Source organism: Mus caroli, unplaced genomic scaffold (genome assembly GCF_978045245.1).
Source record: "Mus caroli unplaced genomic scaffold, Mus_caroli_1 scaffold_17, whole genome shotgun sequence".
In the NCBI taxonomy this organism is placed as follows: domain Eukaryota; kingdom Metazoa; phylum Chordata; class Mammalia; order Rodentia; family Muridae; genus Mus; species Mus caroli.
The window spans coordinates 77,775,498-77,798,316 of NW_028227272.1; positions in this window are offsets into that span (position 1 = coordinate 77,775,498).

A 22,819-nucleotide genomic window follows, 5' to 3' on the forward strand; every position below is an offset into this window, starting at 1 on the left:
ATCCCCCCTTATTCTGCTTTTATGGTGGTGTTTACCACCTACCTACCCACCTCTGACTCACTCCACCCCCAACCCCCCCAGCATTTCTCTACACTGGGGGTATCAAGCCTTCACAGGACCAAAGGCCTCCCCTCCCATTGATGCCAGATAAGGCCCCTTCAGCTCCTTCAGTCCTTCCCCTAACTCCTCCATTGGGGTCCCTGTGCTCAGTCCAATGGTTGCCTGCAAGTATCCACATCTATATTGGTCAGGCACTGGCAGAGCCTCTCAGGAGACAGCTGTATCAGGCTCCTGTCAGCAAGCACTTCTTGGCATCCTCACTAGTGTCTGCATTTGGTAGTCTGCATATGGGATGGATCCCCAGGTGGGGCAGTCTCTGGGTGGCTTTTCCTTCAATCTCTGCTCCACTCTTTGTCCCCGTATTTCCTTTAGACAGGAGCAATTCTGGGTTGAAATTTTTGAGATGTGTGGGTGACCTTCAACGAGGGGTCAATGCCTAACCTCTGGATATGGTCTCGACAGGTTCTCCCTCCTCTTTATGGGGTATTTCAGCTAATGTTATCCCTGTGGGGTCCTGGGAAGCTCTTGCTTTCATAGCATCTGGGACTTTTTGGTTGCTATCACCAGTTCCCCATTCCACATTACTACACACCTCTGTTCAATTTCCTGACCCTCTAGCTCCTCTCATACCTGATTCTTCCCCTCTTTTGTTAGCTATTTCAGGAAGGTAGAAAAGGGAACAGACATATAAAATCGTAAAGACTAAATGCTATGGAGCAAAATATCAAGAGTTCTATGAACGTTCAGGAGAGAATACAGATTTTACATATGATGTCACAATGAAATAAACACACACACACACATACACATATTCTTAATACATGTATCTTGGTGGGGGAATATAGTAAAAAGAATCAAGAATAATTTGTGACATTATAATTCTTCAAATTTTTGCAATACTAAATTACTCATTTATGAGAGAAATATTAACAATTTTATTTTAAACATATTATAAATATTCATGTGTAAAGTAAAACAATCCAGTTAATTATGTTATACTGAAAATGGATCAATTATACACAAATTCTGGATACTACATTTGAGATTATATATACCTCATACTGAAAATTATTATATTTTCATCTAAAAATAACTAGTGTATAAACTTTCCTATTACCTAGATTTTGACATTTAAAAAGTTGATAGACTGTTTTTTGTATCAAATTGAACTTATAACTCATAATTTGTCTTCACTAGAAGACCACTGATTTTATAATATATTCAATTTAATACCTGTCATGGAAAACAAAAATTTCCCTATAGCATAAATGTTTCTGTTCCATTTTAAAAGAAGTTTCACTAACATTAAAAGTGCTTGTATATGGAAAGCATGTTTGTATTATTGTACAAACACATCCATGTTTTCACTGTTTAAAATATAATTTCTGGATGTGATTTCTGTAAATTATCAATGAAAGATTTAGATTCAAAATAAAATGTGCTCCTCTTGACAGCAGTACTTGTCTTCCCTCCTCTCAAACCTCTTTCTGTTTACTGGGGTCTTCTGACCTTATAATAAAAAGTAATACTTCAAATTACCTTATCAATAATAAATTTGAAAGACTTTCTCTTGTCAAGCACCGATTTTGATAGATTTCTGACATTTGTACACACACTGAACAATTTAACACTGCTAACAGTATTGTAGATTTTGGCATCTTGTCATTGCCATGGTCAGGATACAAAATTGCAAATAAGAATAATAAAAAAATAGAACCTTCCAAAGATGGCACTGTTTGAATGCTTGAAAAGAGCTACGCTTCAAGTTCTTTCTGGGAATAAGTAGTCTTATACTAATCCACCATAACATTGTAAAGTACTAGATTATCCAATTTCCATTGAACTCTTAGACAAGAAATATTAGCTCAAACTGATTCTATTATATGAATGTCCCATGCATAGTACTATTAAGTGGCACAAAATTTATCTAAGGCTTTTACCCAAAGACCATTTCAACAGCCCTTACAATAGAATTTGTAAGATTTCCAGCCTATAATAAGCTATGCAGATAGGCAAGTAAATTAAGGAGAACCCATTTTCTTACAGAATTACGAATATCAAAGTAATAGAAGCAATTAGGGCCAGTATGATAAAGGATGTGATTTCTTTTTAAAAGATGGATTATTGCCCTTTTAAATAATACTCAAGAAATATGATTTTTGTGGAGAATAGTACTATTCATTATTTCAATCCTTCTATAAAATCCCCAAAGAAAATGCCTATATTTCACAAAATATATCTAGCTAAGGAAAAAATTCATAACCTTAGCTCTTAAAATTTAATTATTTGAATTTCAGCACTGGTTACATTGAAGAATAACTGGGAAGTCTGTGAATGCACGTTCAACATCTCAGAGTCTCAGAATCCTGCCTAGCTCTGAGAGTGACAGGCATCACAGTGGTCCTCAAGGTCTCTCAGATTACATCAGTGCAGTCACATGATGTTACTAATGGGTGAGTGAAATGGTGAGAGAGAGAGACTGGTGACCACAGATTTATTCAAACCTTTCTTCTGGATTCATGTTCCTAAAAATATTCTCACCACTTGAAACATCTTGACAATGTGCAAAAAATCACTCACTATCACTACTATATTATGCTTGAAGGAAGATGTCTGAGATCAAAGTCTTTCTTCCATACTTAATACTGAATTAATAAAATTAAATAATTTGGGAAGAGATTCTAAAGGAAACCAAATTACTTAGTAAGAATTTCCAATTGTTCTGTATGTCTGTAGCTGCCTTTATGGTGATTCCTTCCTCAATTATATTTTCACATCTATAAGTGTAACTATTTATGTCTGCTAGGAATAACCATGATATTATGTTCTTTATTCTCTATTGAAGTAATAATATATTCTTCAAAAAAACTAAATAAAAATAGATTTGACTTTTGAGTGCATTTATTAACTTTATATCTTTGAGGAGTTTCAAGATAAAGTCTAAAAGTTTTTCTTGCAATAAGCAGGATTCCTACTATTTCAAGATATTTTACTAATTATTGTTATGGCATGTATGTATGTGTATGAAAGCACATACATCATTGTATGGTGGAAGTGAGAAGATTTGAAAATGTCAGTTTTCCCACAGGTCACTGGAATCCAACTCAAATTCTCAGTCTTGATGATGGTTCCCTTATTAAGTGAGCCATCTTATCTTCCCACGAATCACACTTTATATGAAATCTCTCCTGTACTGTTACTCCCATAAATGTACTGATGCTCTAATTTAAAAAGAAATAAGAAAGAATTCTTTTGAAATAAATAAAAATCTGTGAATAATTTTAGGATAATTTTTCATCCTGTGAAATTTCTTCAGAGCTATAATGGATGATCAGTTTATAGATATGAAATGATAGGCGTCCTTTTCTAACATAAATAACTGGATGCTGTAGAGCAAGATACATACTTTCAAGGTCACATGTGCTTTAAATCTCCACAAGACAATGACACAGCATCCCCATTTTTCAACCTTTCCTTCTCTACAATTTTTTTGTTTGTACAAGAGTTTTTTTTTTTAATAGGAACAAATATAGCACTCTTTAAAAGGTTTTGTCTTGAAATACAAAATATGACTTTTGCATAAATTACTTGACTTTGAACATAGTGAGGTGGTAGTTTAAATTTACATTATATTGGATCCAATTGAGAAGATATTAAAACATCTGTATGCCTACTAAGGAAATCTAGGATAGCATTTGGGAACACAACCATATCTGTAGCTTTGTTTGTGTTTGATTTTTATCATTAGTATGACTAATTTTAAATTTAATAATGTAATGATAAGCTATAACCTCAAATTAATTTTCTAATTATTTGAAGAGTCTGTTCAACTATATAGAATTATTAATATTCTAGCTAATAAAACAATAAACAAAATTATTATAAATACTGCCATTAGTTAATTAGACTTCATATATTTTTAAAAACATTAATCATTAAAAAACTTGTTTAACCTTTCAAATGAAGTCTGGAGAGAGTAGCGTCTATGCAAATATCTGTAAATGTGGTCACTTCTAATAGGATTAAGTCTTTATTCCGAGTTTTGTTTTTTATTCAACAGAATTTAGATATCCTCTTAGATCACACACTCAAAGCATCTTCACAATTTGCAAAATTAACATGATTTCAAATGAAGTCACAAAAGCAGTTATGAATCATAATGCTAAATAACATAAAATTTATTTATAGTGATAGTTCTGAAAAGAAGACATTCAGAAGATAGCAATTGTTAGGCAGAAAAAGATGGATAAAGAATCAATCATATATTTGTATCCTTGTAGATGGAATGTGAAGTTATAAATGCATTTATTTTAATTGCTACTTATAAAATTTGTATTCTGTAAAAAGTTATCTTAGAATATAATACAAAACAAAGTGGACAAAAACTAGAAATTTGTAAGGTTTTATATAAACATAAAAACAACAGTATAACTTAGAGAAAACGATGTATTTTGGCTAAGTATTCATGAAAAAGAAGCCACTAATTAGCAAATTTTACGTAAAAGTAACACCCTGAAGGACAAAGAAACTCATACTTATATTTTCAATATTAAATCACAATCATCTTCACAGTATAGTTGTATAGTTTCTCAAAAAAAAAAAACAAGAAAGAAAAAGAAAGAAACCCTTATTTTAATAGGTGTGTAAAAGGAATTATAACTACTGAGCAAGAGAAAAAGAGACATTTAAAGATTATATTTTAGTGTTTAAGCCATATTTTTAGAACATCAGTTTATTTTTTTAAAAGGCCTACATCAAAAAACTCCATTTAAGAGAAAATAGCTTCCAGAACACAGTGCCCCAAAGATCATACAAATGATGGTGAAGACTGTTATCAGTAGTTCTATCAATCAACATGATTTGAAACTGTAAACGATTCAGCATGACAAAAAGTAAGGAAAAATAATGCCTTCAAAGAGAACAGGGAAACCCGGAAAGTGCTCAACAGGCATCGCAACACTATTGGAACTCCATATAATATATCCAAAGACATATTACATAAAAAATGTACATATTTACATAAATGAATACAATGTGTTCCTCTAAATCTCTAGTAAAACCGCAAGACGTTTAGGTAGTCATGTTAGTAATGCTTCAAGCTGTAGCTCCTGAAGTTAAGATGAAACAAAATCTCATAGCAAATTCCTTGATCTCTGGCTGGTACAGATCTTCCTGTCTTTTGTTCTGTGATGTTTCCTGTACCTTAGGGAGGGCAAGCACTTTGCAGATGTATCCACCGAGACTCAGCTTCATAATTCTTCATTTTTATTTCTTACAGATTGCAGTGCCCCTGTCTGTTGCAAAGACAAGTTTCCTTGATGGAGGGTAAGGACTACACTTTTCTGTGAATATCAAGGACAAATATGTAGAATGTAGGCAGGGATTATACTGACTTAGTAAAGTGATATTGTAGATTCTCCCACTGGACCTCAGTCCTACATGGAGAACTACAGACAAGTACAGAACTTTGAAAGTGTGAGAAATAGTCTTTCCTGGGGAAGAACAAACAAGTTTGTTGCTGAATAATGGATAGTTCAAAAACATGTATAAAATTTCTGTTATGAGGACTGTAGAAGTTTAATTATGTTCTTTGGAATACATATGTGTGCATATATAATTAATTACAATTATATACATATATATATATATATATATAAACATAAATTTTCAAAGAGTTTAAGGATTATTTTACAGGATGGTTTTGAGTGAGGAAACAGACATAGGAAATGGTAGCATTAATTTGCAATCTCAAAAGGTAAAGCAAATAAAAAGATAAATAAATGAATTATCCCTGAAAAGTAAAAATTTAACATAATTCTATTTCCAAAATGTCTTTGTCTCTTCAGTTTGTTATCTGAACCTCATCAAAGTACTTACTCTTGACTGTTTTTATTTTCATCTGTGTGTGCTTAAATGTCTTTTTTTCTCTCTCCTTTAAAAGAGTGTTTTCAGTAAACTGGGCACATTGAGGGATAGTGATGACTAAAATACACACTCGTACTCTTTCCTAGATAATTTATTACATTAAATCTCATTTTTCATATTTAAATGTATGCTATATATTTAAGATAGTTTTCCCCTGGATTTCATTTTTAGTCATAAGTTGTGTGTGTGTGTGTTAGCAGTTTCCTCTGTGAACACCATATTTTACTAAAGATTCAAATGAAAACCTTTGCCTTAAACATAACATTTCTAATTCTGTCTGAGTTTCTGAACTTTGGCATGCATTGTCTCTTCTGATATTTTACATTCCATTGTAAATTTGGGAGATTATTTATGACTAAATTTCTATTAGCATGTGTTAAGAAGTTTCAATCCCATTAAGTTAGAGGGTCTCTAACAGATGTGAGCTTGGCAAACATGGCTCTCAGAGGCCTTGACCTTCCCCCATTCCCTCTTCCATGAAAATAAATTTTTTCTTTTATATTTGCATATTTTTGATATTTAGATTTTATTTATTTTTATATGTTCATAGCAGCCCTATTTATAATAGCCAGAAGCTGGAAAGAACCCAGATGTCCCTCAACAGAGGAATGGATACAGAAATTATGGTACATTTACACAATGGAGTACTACTCAGCTATCAAAAAGAATGAGTTTATGAAATTCCTAGCCAAATGGATGGACCTGGAGGGCATCATCTTGAGTGAAGTAACAGATATTGATTTATTTACATTTCAAATGTTATTCTTTCATGGTTTCCCCTCCAGAAAACCCCTATTCCATCACCCTCCTCTACTTCTATGAGGGATCTCACCCACCCACATCAGAGGTCTGGCATTCCCCTACACTGGAGCATAGAGCCTTCACAGGACCAAGAACTTCTCCCATTGATGCCAAACAAGGCCATCCTTTGCTACATACACAGTTGGAACCATTGGTTCCTCCATATGTACTCTTTGGTTGGTGGTTTAGTTCCTGGAAGCTCCAGGGGGTTCTGATTGGTTGATGTTGTTCTTCCCATTGGGGTTGCAAACCCCTTCAGCTCCTCCAGTCTTTTCTTGAACTCCTCCATTGGATTCTCATGCTCAGTCCAATGAACAGGCTTTGGGCATCTGCCTCTGTATTTGTCAGGCTATGACAGAGCCTCTCAGGAGACAGCTATAGCAGGCTCCTGTCAGCAAGTACTTATTGGCATCCTTAATAGTGTCTGGGTTTGATGTCTGTATATGGAATGGGTCCTCAGGTGGGGCATTCTCTGGATGGCCTTTCCTCCAGATTAACTTCCACAATTTGTCCTTGTATTTCCTTTACATAGGAGCAATTCTGAGTTAAAAATTTAGAGACAAGTGGGTGGCCCCATCCCCCAACCGGAACCTTTGCCTAACCTCTGAATATGGTCTCTACAGGTTCTCTCTCCCTTTTGTTGTGCATTTAAGCTAACTCATCCTCTTTGTGTCCTGGAATCCTCTTATTTTCCTGGCATCAGGGACTTGCTGGTGGCTATCTCCAGTTCGTCACCATTGGTACATATCTCTGTTCAAATTTCAGACCCTCTCTTTATCATCCACATCTTCTACAATACCTGATCTTGCCCCCTTTTCCCCTCTCCCTCCTTTCTTCCTTCTAAATCTATCCCACCCCTACCTCCCATGAGTAAGCATTCTGTTCCCCTTTCTAAGAAGGACTGAAACATCTATACTTTGGTCTTCCTTCTTCTTGGGCTTCATGTGGTCTGTGAGTTGTATCATGGGTATTTGCAGCTTTCGGTGCTAATATCCACTTATCAGTGAGTGTGTACCATGTGTTTTCTTTTGTGAATGGGTTACCTCACTCAGGATGATATTTTCTAGTTCAATCCATTCGCCTAAGAATTTCATGAAGTCATTGTTTTTAATAGCTGAGTAGTACTCCCTTGTGTAAATGAACTACATTTTCTGTATCCATTCCTCTGTTGAGGGACATATGGGTTCTATCCAGCTTCTGGCTATTATAAATAAGGCTGCTATGAACAATAGTGGATCATGTGTCCTCATTACATGTTGGAGCATCTTCTGAGTATATGTTAAAGAATGGTATAGCTGGATCCTCAGGTAATACTATGTCCAGTTTTCTGAGTAATTGCCAGACTGATTTTCACAGTGGTTGTACCAGCTTGCAATCCCACCAACAATGAAGAAGAGCTCCTCTTTCTCCACATCCTCACCAGCATCTGCTGTCACCTGAGTTTTTTTTTTTTATTGTACCCATTCTGACTGGTGTGAGGTAGAATCTGAGGGTTGTTTTGATTTTCATTTCCCTGATCACTAAGGATGTTGAACAATTTTTTAGGTGCTTCAATATTCTTCAGTTGTGAATTCTTTGTTTAGCTTAGAGCCGATTTTTAATAGGGTTATTTGGTTCTCTACAGTCTAATTTCTAAGCTGGTCACCAAAGTCTATTCCCTTATTTGGGCACTGCCTCCTTGTGAGGTTGACTGCCAAGGTCTAGCTATCAAAGGATTGAAGTCCAGCAGTCAATTGTTCCACACTCTATTGACTGCCCTAATTAACAGGCCCAATAAAAATGAACCTCCTTATCCTAACACAGAATTTCATCTTTTGCCATTATAAATCAACATTTGCCTATGGGCTATGTCTCCTCTGTAACCAGATGCAATTATTTGCCCCTATTTGACAAATACTCTTTCCTCTCTCCTTTGTTCCTTTCCCCTTCAACCATGTTCTGTATCTCCTCTTTGTCTCTTATTTCTTGCTCTTGTCTCCCCTGGGGTAAATGAATCTTCTTTGTGCTGAGAATTTGTTCTTGGGGTGTCTTGTGCCCAACACTAATCCCTTCATTCAGTGTCAGTAAGCTTCTCTGTGGTTTGTAGATATTTGATGCTAGCCTACTGACCAGTGTTAATTGGTCCTATGTGGATGCAAATTTTTACCTGTGCTCAAGATTCCCAAATCTCCATAAACTGTTATCTTTGAAAATTATTCTCTCCTTCTTCCCCTCCCTCTCACTGTTTTATTTTGGTTTTCTCTATTAACTCTTCTGTGTATTAGCAACTATTGGTTCTTAACACAGAGCTGATAATTTGCTTTCCTATAAGTTGTCTGTTTTGTGGCTAACTTGGTCAACCATGACATTTTCCAGTTTGGGAGCATATAAAGTATAGGGATTAGAGCATGGTACATTAGAGCATACACTCAGTGTCTTAAGAAATTCTTAAAATTAAATTGACTATGTGGAAAATATAATGCAATATTTAAATGATTTGTGGGGAACATAAAGGAAGGGAGTCCCAGCACAGAAGGTGGTATCCCAGTGCTTAGATATGGTGTTTGGCAGAGTGTAAATTTGTGAAATCTAATACTACAAAGAGGATACACTCCACACATAAACTCAGCTTGAGTAACAATGAAGTAGGGAGACATATTAGTTACTTTCTCTTTTTGCTATGACAAAATACTTACAAAAGCAACAGTGTTTGAAACTGCCTTACCATGTGAATGAACTCCATGCAACACAGCAGGAACATGGCAGCAAGTGTGAGGTGGCTGCTCAATGGAAAGTTGGTCCTCAGCTTGCTTTCCCTTGTCCTTTACCTTTCATTCAGAAAGTAGAGTTCAGTACCACCCTAACTCCAATATGAGTCCTTCCTCCTCCAAGTCTTCATTTTTCAGATGGAACAACAAATCCCATGGGACTTTCAACATTGTTTTAAAGAACTGTCATTGATAGATGAAATTGGATCTTGTAGGCAATATAACAGATATTTACCCAATTTATAAACAAGTTTATAGCTCACAGGTTTTTTTTTGTTTGTTTTGTTTTGTTTTTGTTTTGTTTTGTTTTGCAAGAGACATCCCAATCTACAAATAATCTCCTGTTAAGCAGACTTAGATGAAGGTAGAATTATCTTAGATGAACATAATAGAGTGGATCAGAACAACCCAGATATGAAGAACAGAGGAAGAGACGATACCTTGCTTCAATTTTAAGTGTGGTTCATAATCTCATGCAATTATTTCAAAATACTCTTTTAGTGTTTCTTATATTTCTATATTTCTAAGTAACACAGGAAGAGCACTTCAGCATTAATGAAAACTGAAAGTAATCAGAACCATCATGGTTGTTGTCAAAGGACTTACAAAATATTTTTTTTTCCTTTTCTCAATGATGATTAGAAATTTGAAGAGTAAATTTATTTACTCTGAAGTAAATAAATCTCTTTTGTTCATAGGTAAAGTAAAAAGTAAATTCATATTGAAATAAAATTATCAAATTTTGGATTGGAAAAATAATTATCATAACTTGAATCCAACATTTGACATTTAAAACTATTTTCAGAAATAAAATATATTCCTCATTTTTAATTTCCTCAAACTGAAATTGAAATAAGTAGTACTGAAAACTACATTGTCTATCAAAGGAGTTTACCTGAGTTATAAAACATCCAATGGAATGCTAAGAAAAGTTTATGTTATAATTTTTGTGAGTGACATCATTGTTTTGATGAATATATTTATATATGACCTCACAAGATACATTTATTTAGAGTCAATATAAACTTTTTAATTGCTGTATTTGGAGAAGTAGAGAAATTTGTATTAAGAATGACAAAAATATGTTTACAATTAAACATACTTGTTCCTTAGCAAAATAATACTTGAACATATTTTTAAGACATTGATAAGCTTTGTAACTTTTTCTGAAAAGCCTTGTAATTTTGCTTAGTAATTTATGAGGAAGTAATTCATAAATTGCATCATTTTATGGCTATAAATATTTTAAGATAATTATTAAGATAACAGGAATTTAATCAACTTAACAGTGAAACACAAGTTATGGAGTTCATTGTGAAATCAAGTAAGGAAATACACTGTAGAAGTAAATATCACATGTTTTTGACAAGTTTTAAGAAATAATGTTAATATTTAAGAACTTACAAATTGTATCATTCTACATGTTTGTAATAAATACATTTGTGAAAATTTTACTTTCTCATTAAAAAGATTAAAATTGTTTTTTGAGACAAAATTGTTGAATTTGTGGCAATGACTAATTAGCCACCTTTTGAGAAATCCCCTGGATATAGGAAGTCTCTGATTCCATTTGATTTTTTTAGACACAAATCATTTAGATTGCTTCCTTTTTGCACATAGCTAAAAATATAATTAAAATAGATCATTAGAGAAAAGTAATTATAGAGTTCTTTCAGTCCTTGAATATCATTAAAGATTATACATTTAAGTCTGAGCAGTGAATGCATAGCAGAGAGTTAAGCTGTCATGAATTGTAGAACCTAGAAGGACCATTTTTCTCATTTATGCTTAGTATGATTCCATGCATAGCATTTTTATTTTGCAAATTTTATTTTCTATCTTGCTCTCTCTCTTTGTATTTTTTAAATAGTGCATTTCCATGTGGGGTAGGTGCTGGTCTAGAACTCAGTATGTTTCTCTGGCTGGCCTGGAACTCACAAAGTTGTACTTCCTTCTGAGTGATGAGAATAAATGCATAGACACCAAACCCAACCTATTTATATTTTGTGAGAAAATATAGAAAAAAATATATACTATGAAAGTACATTTAAAACACCAAGATATTGGCATTTCTTTAATGTAAGTGTGCACAGACATATTATTCTAACTCACTTGTCATAATCAAACTATATTATTTATAATTATTATACAATTAAATCAAAGATCCTAGCCAACTATCCATGGTCATGGAGGTGATGGACCCAAACATAGAACCTCCTACTTAAATTGTCCTAAATCAGTAAAATTTACATAGCATTTAAAATATTTTCCTTGTAGACACAGATAAATATTGCTCTCCCCCTTCATCAGGGTATTTCATTTTGCAGAAGATAGAGATCATTACAAGACGCCAAATTGGTAAAATTACACAGATCAACTGTATATGTGGTGTCCATCTCCAATTAATATATCTACAGCACAAGCCCTATACCAATGGCTCAGAGAACATCACTGAAGACATCTTGAATAACAAGAATATTGTAAAAATTCAGCAGACCAGCATATCCATTTTTTCATCTATTTTACATGTGGCACATAATTTTACCTACAGATTCTCAAAAATGTGATTACCTAAACAAGACTTGCATAATAATCACATTAGTTTATATGCCAAGAAATATGGGGGTAAAATCTCAAAATATCTACTGTAGATGAAGTGTTACATGTGGTTAATGTCTGCTGCAAGACATTAATCTGTCCCTTCCAGGGATAAAACCATGAGTCAGTTATCCATTCCAAGAAGTTAGCCTAAAACTCATATATGTGCAAATTACACTAAATAGACTGAATCTTCTCTCTCTGTCTTTATGGCATGTACATACATATGTGATACAGATAGAGATAGAGGTAGATTATATACATATATAGGTATAGTCATGGATATGGATATTAATATAGATGATATAGGTAAATATAAACATACATTTAGGTATAAATATGGCTATAGATATTGATAATTTATAGATAGAGGTAGAGGTGATATAGATAGGGATAGAGAGGCATAGAGAGATAGACATAGATAAAGATTTTATAGATATGATATGGATTTGGAGAGAGAGATATCAATAGAGGTAGAAATAGATTAACAGGGACAGAGACAAGGACAAAATTAGTTTCTAATGATTTGTATTACATAATTTCACATTATAATAAAACTTGTAAGTCAAAATTGAGAAATTTGACTGCATAATATAATTTTAAATTTTTCATTATTTAATTAATTTTAAATTTAAACTATTTAGTTAGGTAGGGCAGTGGTGGTATATTCCTTTAATCCCAGAACTTGGGAAGCAGAGGCAGGCAGATTTCTGAGTCTACAGAGTGAGATCCAGGACAGCTATGGCTACACAGAGAAACCCTGTCTCTGAAATTAAAAAAAAAAAAAAAAAAAGGAAATTAAATTTAAACATTCAGTTAAAAATAAACGTGTAGTAAATTTGAAGTTAATATTAATCTTCAGGGAGAAAAAGTTTTTTTGTTTTTTTTTTTTTAAGTTATGAAGTGAACAAAGTACCTGCCATGTGATGGGATGAGAAGAGATAATTGAAACATATGTATGTGTGTGTGTGTGTGTGTGTGTGTGTGTGTGTGTGTGTGTGTGCATGAATATTTATGTTGGTGTAAAAGTTATATAAAGAATGATTTAATAATATATGTGCTCCTGTATGATTATACACAAGGAAGAGATGAAACGGAGACCACTGTACATGCTAAATTTTATTTCCTACTAATGTTGGAAAAGTTCCCTGTGAAAGAGAAAGCTGATCATTCACTTAATCCACACTAAAAAGAACTGACCTCTGAGCTTTCTAGAGGAAAGTGGGTGTCTCAGGGTACAAACTAGTTCTCAAACTAATAAAGGTATCAGCTAGTACTGATACAATATAACATATGTTTATCCATGGTTTACCAATGATGTTTTGATTGTATTTCAAAAATATGTAGCCAATACATCATTATATGCACTTGACAATAGAAGCAATTTATTTTTCTTAAGCATTTTAAAATTCTGGTATAACTACATTAGCAGGAGGAAGTGTAATTTTAATGAGATGACTTCTATTCAGAAAAAAATATGGTGATATTATTTCATTATATAATTTCCAAATTTTATATGCATGTTAAATATGACTGTATAAACACAAGTATATGTGCTTGTGTGAATGCTATATACCAATTTTCTTGAAGTAAATTAATAACCATATTTTCTATATTCATATTTGTGGAAGATGACATGTTAAGTTCATCATTACTTTTAAATACTGTTGATAATATTTTATACTTGAACATTTGGTATATTAATTAAAGTTATGTCAAGGATGGTTTTCCCATAAATGTGTAGTACCTTGCAATACAATATCCCCTTCAGTTCTTATAAAAATACTGATGTTCTCACAGCCATTGAGATAATAAAACAAAGCTTATTTCAATATGCAATTTTCCAATAGCAACCCCATCATTTATTGGCCTGTGATTTTATAATGAAAATAATGGATTTATTCATATTTCATTACTAAGAATCTGTAGTAACACTGTCATTGACATAATAAAAGAAAAATTATCATATCAGGACATAGTGAACATTAGTTACACATTCCCCATTTTCTGAGTTAATTAGAAAATTGCAACAAAGATTTAATAGGAAATCCATAATATGAGCCTCATTCATTAAAAAGTGAAGAAAATATTTCAAGGAGTAATGAGAAAAAAAATTCCTCTTGACCTGAGGATAAATTGCAACAGATACATTATGCCACTTAAACTCAACATTTATTGTAAAATATGAGTTAGTATAAAATGAAAAATTCATTATTAGTCTGAAATGGACATATCAGGAAAAATCAATAGTGTAGCTATGAAGATAAAAAAAAAAGTACTAAAACCACTTTTTTTTTTCTGAAATTTAATTAGATTCAAGGAAACAGAAAATTTGAAGCAGTGATTTCACCTGATATTCCAAGCACTTGTATTTGAAAAAATAGTAATATTCAAAATTTTAGGCTTATCATTTCAAACTTAGGCATAGATTTTTAAATGAAATACAAATGTGGGCAAAGATGTGACACAACCCTACAGTGTAATTGCTAAAGCAGTGAGAGTAGACAAATCATCAAAGACAGCACAGAAACGAAGGAACAGGTGGAAAAATAATTACTGGATCACACCCAGTTTCAGAGAGTTGTAGAAAATAATCTCATGCTAGAATGGACAGAGGAAGGCCAGAAGTCTTCAACCCTACATAAATATTTATAAGCAAAGAATTCTGAGAGAAGAAGTAGTCTTTGCCAGGGAAAAGTACACCAGTTAGTAGTTATCCAATACCTCAAAAAAGGCTCATTAGGTGGACTGATCCATTGTATTTAGGAATATAAACATACAGGCACACAACACCACCATAAATGCAAGAAAGAGGCTGTAGATTTTAAAGAGAACAAGGAAGCATTTGTAGAAAGTAAAGGGAAGGGAAATTAATAGAATTGTTATAGTTTCAAAATATAGATGGAACAATTTTTTAAAAGGCTCTAAAAGATATAGACAATAATGGAAAGTGGAGATCAGGAGAAAAGAGAGCATCAATGGGCACAGAATGATGTCACCATAGAGACATAGCCTGATTATAGCTTAGAGGAAGAGGATTAATCAACTGAATTCCAAAATGTAAAATAATAGGTACAGAAACAAGATAACTTCAGGTATATTTTAGCATGATATATTATTACTAGAATATTGCTTAATTATTTTATTTATACTATAAGTTGTTTTTATTATTAGAGAACAGAAATAAACTCCAAAATATAAATGATGGTTACAGAAAATTATAATTAAATGATGTTTACTCATGTGCAGGTAGAATATTTTACTATGTTAAAATGAAGTTTGTTTAGACTAAACATAATTTACATTTTTTTATACATTAAAAAATTGTGTGAAAATCCTGAAATTCTCTTGTCTGCAAGAGGGGGAAAAACAAAACAAAACAAAATACTGAGATCTGAACACAAGTTCTTCTGTATATATATATATTTTTTTATTCTTAAAGAACTTGTTGTGTCTTTAGAAAAAAGATATTCACAAACATTGGGTTATCTGTATGCACACACAACTCTGTCTCTGTCTCTGTGTCTGTGTCTGTCTCTGTCTCTGTCTCTGTCTCTGTCTCTCTCTCTCTCTCTCTCTCTCTGTGTGTGTCTCTCTCTCTCTCACACACACTCACACTAAATAAATAAATAAATAAATAAATAAATAAATAAATAGATTTTAATGAAAAATAAAGAAAGTGGAAAAATATTTTGGGTAACTTGTATCGTATCACTTGGGGTATCCTAGCAATTTCACTTATTAAATAGCAGTATAAAATGACCCATTTTACTAAAACTTAAATGATGTCTTAGTTAAGATTTTATTGCTGTGAAGAGACACCATGACCAAGGCAACTTTTATAAAGGCACACATTTAATTGGGGCTGGCTTACAGTTTCAGATGTTTAGTCAGTTGTCATGGCAGGAAGCTTGGCAGCATGCAGGCAGGCATGATGCTGGAGGAGTTCTATACCATGACCAGAAGGCAGCCAGGAGAAGATCTGTTAAAAAATATTAAATTCTGCTTTTATTTCCCAACCCCCATTCTGGGAATGATGACTCTGGAACATTTATAATAAATGCTTTGGCAATAAGCTTTAGCTCATTCTCTCACTAGTTTTTTTTTTTAATTTTATTTTATTTTATTTTTTTTACACTTGAGATTTTTATCCCCCTCTAGCCTACCCTCTGACTGTTCCACATCCAATACCTCATCCCCTATTTAACCTACTCAATCTATTTTATGTCTACCATTTGGTTAGTTACCTCTTCTTCATTCCCAGTCCTTCTTCCTTAGCATCTTCCTAAGAGTTTCTAAGCATCTGCCTGAGTTCATCTGATTTACATATGTCTCTCTGTGGCACTCACCATCTCTCCCTGTGCCTCTTTTTATCCTCACTATTTTTCAGAATCCTCTCTCTTCCTACCAGTGTTCTACCTTCCTATTTCTTGCCTCAGGTTATTGGCCATTAGCTGTTTTATTGACAGGTGGTGCTTATATAAGAGATTCTCTCTGCAGAGACCAGATTTCACACTGGAATTCCACATTATGAGGTCATATTCCCTAATGTGCCACTCCCTATGGCCAAGCATTGAAACTATAAGGACCAAACCTATTCAAACTACCACCCAAGAATTTCCAGTTTTCAATTTCCTAACATAAATTCATATAAGTTTTTAAGTAACCCCTGATTTTATTGGGAAATATTCATGCATGCAGAACAGTTTGATAGTTCATGAACTCATATTTTAACTTTGTAAAAAATATTCTGTCATTTTGCTAATGATAAGCTAGTATGCTTATCAACCTTTGTATTAATTCAAATAAAAGTATAGTACTTCATTGATGGGACAATTTTTATAAGTTCTATTTATGTATCAGCATATCATATGGTTAAAAACAAAAGAAAACACTTGTATAGTTCACTTATTGTGAATTATTCTGGCAAAATAATTATATAAATACCTACATTTAAAAATGGTAGGAAAAAATCTGGACTACTTTCACTCTGCTATCGAGAAGTTTAAGAAGAAGAGAAAAGAAAACATACACAGGAAGCGAACAAATAAATATGTTAATTTATGAGTAATCAAGCTGAAAAAAAGAGTTTCAGAAAAAGAAAATAAAGGTACACAGAAATATTAAACCCCAAAATGAGAGTTGGAATAAGGTAATCAAACTATACAAACTTAAGGTCACACAGAGGGCAGACAAGGAAGGGGATAAAGACTGGACTGTAAAAAAAAGCTTAAAGAATTAAAAAAATATCCTCAATGATAAATAATCTACCAGCAAGTCTGTTCAATAGAGAAGACATATTCATAACATACCATAAAGTTATACTTTAGGATCAGAAATTATGTTGATTTATAAGGCAAGCTCTGCTTGGAAAAGAAACTCATTATACCCTTGAACAATACCACAGGGTATTGTTAAGCCACACCCCTTTTGGATGGATGCTGGTAGTTGGTAGGTACTGAACCCTTTTGGGGCTAGAAGTCTTAGTGCTATGATTACTAAATAGGTGATAGGTTCATGAATTCAGACTAATTGGTTCATCCAGCTAGTGAATTAATCGGTGGGATTTGAGGGCTCTGGTGACACAGAAAAGATCTCTTTGTTCTCCAAACCCCAAAGTTTGAAACTAAGCCTTCATTTCACCCCATTTCCCACCAGTTATACTTTCTGAAGAAAGTCTCAGCTACTTAGATTCAGACTATATTTGGGAAATCTAGTCTAGATTTTGACCTGTCAGGGAATGTGGTCTGTGTCTCCTATCAACTTCATTTCAAATACAGTTGCTCAAATTTACTAATAAAGCACTGAGGCTAATTAAAAGGTAATCTTTTGACTTACTCCTGGGAACATTCACCCCCACAGAAGTCTTAGAAATTATCACAACCTGCCAGTTTGGGGAAGATATTTGGTTGTGAAATGGGATCATTAATATAGATGATACTCTTAAAAGAGCTATGAAGGTCTAAGTCCAACTATAGGAGCAGGCCACAGCTTCCTGAATCACTGTTAAATCACAAATCCCTGGATCAAACCTCCCCTTAGCAAATCTTTCAACTTGTATTTCCTTTTATTTTATTTCTGTATGTTTTCAGTTTGATCCTTCGCTAGTTTTTTTACCCCTTTTTTTTCTTTACCATCTAGTAGACATTTTACTATTCTTTTGGCCCAGATTCCCATTAACTTTCCAGTGTTCTAACTGAGTTTTATGATTTTTCAGTCTTTAATTAATTTCATCTTCATTTCTTTTTATTTCTGTCTTATTTTCCCCACTGTTGTACACACCAGAATTGAAATGGGCTTCCATTTCTAACGTGCAAGATCACACAGTTCATGTTGACCTTTCTGACTTGTAATATCATTTCATGTTTTATACTTGGCCTCTAACAGAAATAAGCTTGTACTAAAATATGAACAACATATTTTCTCGAATTATAAATATTTTATCATATAGTCATGTTTGGCATCCTCAAAGTAAACTAGTGGTTTATGTTAGCCTCTATATGAATTTAAATATATCCAAAGTACAATAATTCAAATGAAGGAAATTGAAATAGTTTTGAGTTTCTGATTTTCTGTACTGAAGTTTCTTTTCCATTTGGCCTCATTCTTCCAAACTTGGCCCTCATACATCACATCCCTGTGAGTTGACTGTTACATTTTGCTTTTACTATGTGTGACATCGTTTGTTTTTCTAACTGAAAAAAATAAAATGCACATTTTTCAGGAAACATTGGTGAATACTAACAGTTTTATCCTCAAGATACTGCAATTGTATTTAGAGATTGAAAGATTTACACTGCTTTTATTTAAGGATAACTTCCACTAAACAATTTGAATTTATTCTTGAAAAATACTTCAAATATGTCTCTCTTGGTTTAACTTGGCAAGTGTTTATGACTTCTATTTATAAAATAGATGTTTACTTCTGTCATGCAATGTAAACTAGATTTTTTAACTCTCAGTGTTTCGAATGTTGCAGGTAAAAATTATCAAGTGACTTTTCTGAGAACATACTGCATTTTCTCTTGATGACTTCTGTTCTGGATTCTAGCTCTGCTTGGAAATGATTTTACTTAGGAGCAAGAACCTGTGGAGGAAACCAAACAGGAAGGAGAAAAAGGAAGGTACTGAGGAAGGAATAATAGATAAACAAGAATTCCCCTAGGATATCAGAAGAAAAGAGAAAGAACATGAGAGGGGGACATAGAACCAAAAAGCAAAGAAAGCTTCTTCTAGGAGAGAAAAGTAATGTCTAACTGAAAAAAAAAATCCAAGGCTAACATTGCTAGAACTAATTGATCTATGTAACATCTTCATGAAGTACATCTCCAAAATCACATACTTCCATTTAAATCAGATTTGATAACTAATCCATTTGATTCAACTAGATTTTCTGAAAGCTTTTCTTCTCGAGGCTTTCATATTTTTCTTATTATTTTATCCTGTCTCAGGAAATATTAAGTCTGTAGCAGAAATATACCAGACCCAACTCAAAATACCATGAAAATCATTTCAATCAATAGCTTGAAAAGTCACTTTCCTCCAGAATAATCTTCTCCTCACTGAAACAAGTAATCCAAACTGAGGATGCTAGCACGTTCAACCATTCGTCAACTAGTAGGAATGTCTCAGAATCTGAGCACACAAATGTGCATAAAAGCCCAACCTAAATAACGTTTCTTTGTAACAGAGACCATTCTATAAAACTACAATCAATCAATCAGAAGTTATGGAGTCCAGTCCCAATGAATACATATACAAAAACACCCCATCACTGAAATCTCAGGGTATATTGTGAAAGTGGGAGAAGAAAGATTATTAAAAAGCCCTAAGATCAGGAAATTTGCTGTGGGAATGTATCTCCTAATAGCATGGATGAAGTCTCACCAACATGTCAGCCAAAACATGATCTGAACAGGACAACAAAAGACATGCCCAAGTAGACTTAGGAAAGCCCATAAGATGTCACCTAAAAAGGACTTACAGCCAACTAAGAAATGCTGAGAGTGGAAGAAATAATCCTTTCCAGGAAGGTGGTCACCAATTGGTTATCCAATATCAAATGGTCCTCCCTGAAATCATACATGCAAATAACCCTATACAAACCAAGTAGATTGTATTTAGAATATATGTATGCATATATATGGATGTAATAAAAAAATTAATGAAAAAAGAAATCATGAATTTGAAATGGAAAAGAGGAATTATGTAATTATATTATAAGCTCAAAAGTATAAAAAAATTCTTCCCTCAAATATAACGCTAAAGTGTGTTTTTCTCTTCTCTAATATCATGCATGAGTATGTAATGTGAAAATCTATTTAGCATTAAAAATTACTCTTATAAATTTGGACCTTCTATATTCCCTTCTTTCTGGCATGCCTCCCCACTACAGTGGTCTTTCAACCCCAGGGAACATAATACTTATTGAAAAAAATGCATTAGTTAAGAATTAATTTTATAGCTGATAATAAATTAAGAAATATTAGAATTATAATTGAGTCATGAAAACGACAATGTTGGTGTGACTGACATTGATTTGTTGCTCCAGTTTTCCTATCTTGTCCACAATTTGGATGCTATTTCCAAATATCCTCTAATTTCATAGTGCCAGTTACTAAGACACACCTACCATACAGAAACAGATGAAAATAGAAGGTTGGACTAAGGATACGTCCAACAATCTACCACATGTCACTAAAAATATGTAACAAAAGAAGCCGTTTTGGAATACATAGCAAAATGCAGCAAACCAAATAGATAATTACCAAGCTCTGTAAGTCCATAACTGCTTGTAGGAGCCAAAATTGCAGAATGCATAAAAGAATGGATGTGCAAACAAACACCATGGAATATTTCACTCCTAAAATCAGAGGAGCTTATAACATAAAAAATGACATTGCACTAGAAAAGAAGGCTACTCATAAACAGACAAATCATCTGCCATTCCATTCCAATGGAGTCTTTGGTGAAACTTATGAAGAGGGAAGTAGAGCCAAATTGCTAAGAGGTGATGAAGGATAATGCAGAGAGTGGAATGGGGAGTTAGTATTTAACAGATAGGGGTCCTTAACCTCTTAACCAGGAAATAAAGTATTCTGTAGATGAATCACAGCTGTGGAACTCCTATAAATCCAATGTAGTTAACTGTATTCTGTATGTTTTACTAAAACTGTTAGGCAATTAATTTAAAAAAGTTATTTCATGTTGTGCTACATGCAATTCCTGGCACACTGATAGTCCTAGTCCGTGAGTATCTAAATGTTTTTGAAGCTCCTTTGTCCCATCTTCATTGGTTTTGTTATAGCACTTTTATCAAAACAAAACAAACAAACAAACACACACACACACACACACACACACACACACAGACACACACAGAGCAATGAAACTTGTATATTGTAATTCTTCACTAAGCTAAGTTTTCTCTGGTCCTTCTTTTGCTTTTTAATCCTATATGTGTAAGTACAGAAAAGAACAAGAGATAATGTATGTGCTTATTAATTTTCATTAAAAAAATCAAATATCTTATTAAGAATTATTATAAATTTAATTTTTAAAGTTACAATTTTAGTTATATGTCTAAATATTTACACCCAAGACTACATGAAACAAACATGCTATTTGAAAAGTTTTTAATGTTTTAGCTACCACATAAATTATATTTCAAATTTATGAATTTCTCTGATCATAACTCATTAAATTATATAAAACAAGATATAATTCCCAGAAATTTTCAAAACCAGCAAACAATATAACTTTATTCATTAAGAAATTGTCTACTATTTACCAATAAATAAATTTTTAAAATGTGGTACTTTTCTATCTCATTAACTATATGGATATAGCAGTATATGACTGACAGTAAAAAACTGAGTGTCCTACGACCATATCTTAACACTCTAAAAATCCTTTTTGATTCTAAATATTTATGGGTGAAGGCATGAATTCATATGTGCATGCATTTTTTTTAATTTGTAATTCAAAGTTTTTATTTGACCTTTATTGAATAGTGTAAGGGACAAAGGCAACACTGAAAAGGTGGCTTTTATTTATTTGTTGGCTTTCTTGTTCTACTTTTGTGGTTTGCTGTTGCCTATTTCACTCACCACCTCCTTATGATGGATTCTCAGAGTTGAAAATGATGCAATGTCAACATATTTTTTCACATCTGTACTCTTTCATCCCATTCCTATTCATCTATCTAGGTAACTATAAACAAAAGCAAAAGATCTGTGTTACCAGGAGATGGAAAGTGACTGTATTTCGGGTATTCGATCTTTGCTAAAATCATGAAAAATCAGAAGTGGATAATGGTTTATACTTTTAAAATGACATATCTCCTTTAATAATTGCCATCGTTTCAATCTTGATACAATCCTATTAGTGATCAGTGTAAAATTGCAACAGTGTGGAGGAGGAGTTGTGTGAGTGATGGGAAACATGAAGAAGCAGCATTTAGGAAGAAGAAAGAGGAGGATTTACAGAAGAGGGTTTACAGTTTGCCTTCCCACAGGGAATACTCTCTGAAGCAATGACAAGTCTATGTAGTAAAAGAAGAAAATCCATAAGAGAAGACTGAAGGTGAGATATTTTGGTCTCCTGCTTTCTTCAACCAGTGTTTTCCGTGAGTATGATTAATAGTCCCAGTTAAAATTACTGCAAGACTGTGAATACGAAGCTGCTAT